The sequence below is a fragment of the Salvelinus sp. IW2-2015 genome, unplaced genomic scaffold (assembly GCF_002910315.2).
Source record: "Salvelinus sp. IW2-2015 unplaced genomic scaffold, ASM291031v2 Un_scaffold3188, whole genome shotgun sequence".
NCBI classification, from domain to species: Eukaryota; Metazoa; Chordata; class Actinopteri; order Salmoniformes; family Salmonidae; genus Salvelinus; species Salvelinus sp. IW2-2015.
This window is the reverse complement of record NW_019944475.1, coordinates 58943-63047: the sequence shown is the minus strand read 5'-3', so window position 1 is coordinate 63047 and position 4105 is coordinate 58943.

Here is a 4105-nt window from a genome sequence, read left to right as displayed (position 1 = left end):
ACACAAAATCATAGAAAACAAAACATAGAATGCCCACCCCAAATCACACCCTGACCAACAAATAGAGAACAAAAAAGCCTCTCTTAAGGTCAGGGCGTGACACTAACTGTGTCTTATTAATATATCAGTGGAGGCGCTGCTGAGGGGAGGAGACTACACATGTGTTTGATTACCATTCCACTATTTCTGCTCCAGCCATAACCACTTAGACCGTCCTCCCCAAATAAGGTGCCTCCACCTCCTGAGGAATATACTTTTGGTTTCAACTTTGTGATAAATGTCTCGTAAAATTACAGAATAACTTATTTATTTTCTTGATAATCAATGAAAAACTATAAAAGATATATTAATTACTAAAATCAGCTACAATATTAGCTTTTTCAGGAGACACAAGGACACAATTCACAGAATTATAAGATTCTAATTCTTATTATAAGCAAGTCATAAGAAACGGTAGATTATTCTAGTGAGCTATTTTCTATGCTTCCCATCCTTAAGTTTCATTTTTGCATCTTTACTATATAGGTTTATTGACACCAGCTTCAAAGCAAAATACTGATTTGTTATGGAAATATTTTTATTTCACAGCAGTTTATGATGGTACAAATTACATTCTATACTTGAGCTATGTTTGCGCCAAATCATGCTGAATTAGTGTCAAACTACAATTTTAGCAAACCAGAACAGACAGTCATATTACTAGCATAGTAAGCTCTACATTAAATGTAATATATCAAAGAATCTTGTATAGAATGGTATACAGATAAACTGGAAGGTATACTTCTTCAGCATAGGACTTATATATATAACATTATAAAAAACAGATTGTAATAAATATCATTAGAATTGGTCATACAATCAATGGTGGATTTTTTGCTTTAAATGATTTTTTTTAAAATAAAATGCACGTTCTGATCTCAGCGATATCGATTGACTAGAAAGTCTCTGAAATTGTTTCATTTTAACAAATATATTTGAGATATGAAGTAATGCATTTCTAAATGTTTTCCTAGATATATCCATACAGTAGAAGTTGTTAGAAATTAAATATGAATAATATTTTATGTAATTAGCTTGATGATTCTATGTAGTTATAATATGCTTCAGACTAGCTACTCAAAGGAAGAAGTGAAAGAGGACAGAATAAGACTGACAAAATACTGACCTGTGTTATTGGAGACATGACTACTGAATAGAAAACCAACCATTCTAAATTATACAGCTAATGTAAAACGTTAGCTTGCATCATTTCATTGTCAGTATCAGGTTCTGGTGATTGATTTGAAGTTCCCCTCCCTAACGATCCCACCTGTCTTCTAGGTGACGTTTCAGTCCCACCTTGACGGTCATGTGGCTTGGCCAAGACGGGGCTTCCCTCACGCAACACCTGGGACTGATCTGACATAACACACTTGTGCGAGGCTGACCCTGTGTGGGAAATACTTACCTCATGCTGGAGACTTTGCATTTTTATTTTATTTATTTTCTTCTTATGACAGGTTTTGACAACATCTCTTTTTATCACAGTAGAGACCCAATACCAAGCAGGAACAAAGTTTAGGACAAACAACCTACACTAGACACACTTAACACTATGCAATCACAGTACAATAAATTCAGATATTCCATGTCATGACACAAACAAATATTAAAACACCTGTCACTAAAGAACAATAGTACACTATTTCTATGATATGATTACATCGACTCAAGATGATTTAACTCCACAAAGTGACAAACATCATGAAATATCATTTCCTATAGATAGCTCCAAGAGGAAACGAGCGTAATTCTATTAGGATCACGCGCGCGTTTGCACTGCACAATTCTCTGACTGCACTTAACTGACGACATAGCGTATTACACGTGAATCTTTGCTACAATAATACTCTGGCATCGAGTAACTAGGCTCCAGTAATAGCACATGAAAGTATGGACCGAATGTATATCTTTAATTACTACGGATCCCCTGCGATCACATTCTCTTCAATAAAGAACGAAATGATAAACGTGGCAGTCTAATCCGAGCCCAGATATAGGCCTCTTACTATAATACCGTGAATCTGACCCAGTGATATTCAGGCCAACGACAAGGTTGCAATGACGAACCATGCAGACTAGGCGACTGTTAGAGTAGTAAGATCTACACTACCATGAGTGTTTAATGATGTGAGTTTTGATGGTATTGACTAACCTCCGAGGCCCATAGTGGCCTGTACGCATACTTACTGAATTCAAGTGCCTCTCAGCCTCATCCCCATTACTTGCTTTATTTATTGGTGACTATTTGGTGGCTCGTACTGGTCTTGCTCACCTAGCGCCATATAGTATAACATCACTAAAATACATACATATCTAAATAGCACTAGATGATACACATCTAGAATGATAATGTCGAGTTTATTCTGGATGTTCTTATATATCGACATCCTCGCTCTGGATGTGCCATATCACATGATGTTATCTCGCATTGAACCTATATTATTACTGTAATAAGCTGAATGTATTCTCTGACAGTGAGTTGTATGAATAATAAAGACATTCAATATTCTTAACATACTCTCTGATGCCTGGGCGATATCATTACTTTTATATGAGTGTTACCATAACACTACATTCCTATATTTTACTTGAATACTGAAATCCATGGATGCCTCTATAATTATCTCCTTCTTGTACTGTCTTTTCTACTAGCACATGTTACAATTTACTTATAAGCACATGTGCCCTCAGAGACCTCACTGGTTCATTCTATGATTGTTATCATCTTCCATACTGAATGAGCCTCGCGATGTACTTCGTAATACCCACATGCCTCTTGCTTATGATGTTACTCAAGGACTGAAACGCATGTCCTCTAAACCCATGGTCTTCATTGATTGTCTACTAATACTGAAACCATCGTGTAGCTCTAAACCCCATAGGTCTCATGGATGTTACTAGATACTGAGACTATGCTCTGACCCACTGGTGAGTTTCTGAGTAGATTAGTTAGCGTAGAATACTCTTGTTCTCAAACATTATGAATCAATATTATATAAACATCCTACTCTTGCAAGAACTCAAAATGCACATGGTGTCGATAGACATCATAATAAAATGTATCCTTTATCTAGTAAGTCACACAGATGTGTTAAATAAAAGAAACGCTTCGTTACTAACTATCTGGTCTGCAGAGTAGATTTGACTGTTGAGCGATATGTAATGTAAATGAGTAGTCATGCATATTGAAGACAGACACTCCTGATGTTGGTAGCAAAAATACTAGAATACAGATAGCATGATCACTCGAGTAGCCTGCTGTCTCAGAGTTCTTGCGAGTCTCAGAGTAGTTCCTCTTAGTAGCAGTAGGCTTTTATGGTTTCGCGTCGCCCCATCCATCTAAGCTCTCATGACTGTGAAGGCGCGCCCAGGATCCTGCTTAGCTTCCAGTGCTGGTCGCGAGCCACTCATTGACACGTAGTAATCTGAGCTGCATGCGTTCGGTGCGTACTTCTCATACCGATGATGGTTCAGGAGTTAATGAGTTAATGCACAGCGGGCTAACAGATCACGTCAACACCCTCTTGGAATAAACGACCCACGGGAATCCCAGTATTGACGAGAGAGGTTGCAACCGATGTCTTAGAACCTCAGACAAAGTTTAGACAGTGTGACTTATTTTCACCAATTAGATCAAGTCAGCCGCTTGCTGCTTCCGACTTTGGGTCATACCTCACAACTGAAAGAGACTATTACCGACTACTTTGAAGCTGGACAATGTAACAGTAATAGAGACAGACTACTCCATGGTATATAGCTAACAGACTAGAGAGCGGAGACTGAGTTTCACGGTTCTAGTTAGCATTGCATATCTCCTGGAATTGATGTCTTGCGAAAAAGTAAAACATAGAAGTGATACGAATGGCGGAACAAACCTTAGTCTAACAGTTTCAGAGTATTTCTCAAAAAAAAGAATAGCACACGACAATTATTTCACACATTAGTGAGCGTAATCATGAATAAATGTATCAAAATACAGGCACAATCTCTGGAGCAAAGATATAATCTACAAAAAAGTATTAATCTCAATCCACAATATAGTCCCTAAAGTTTATATTGCATT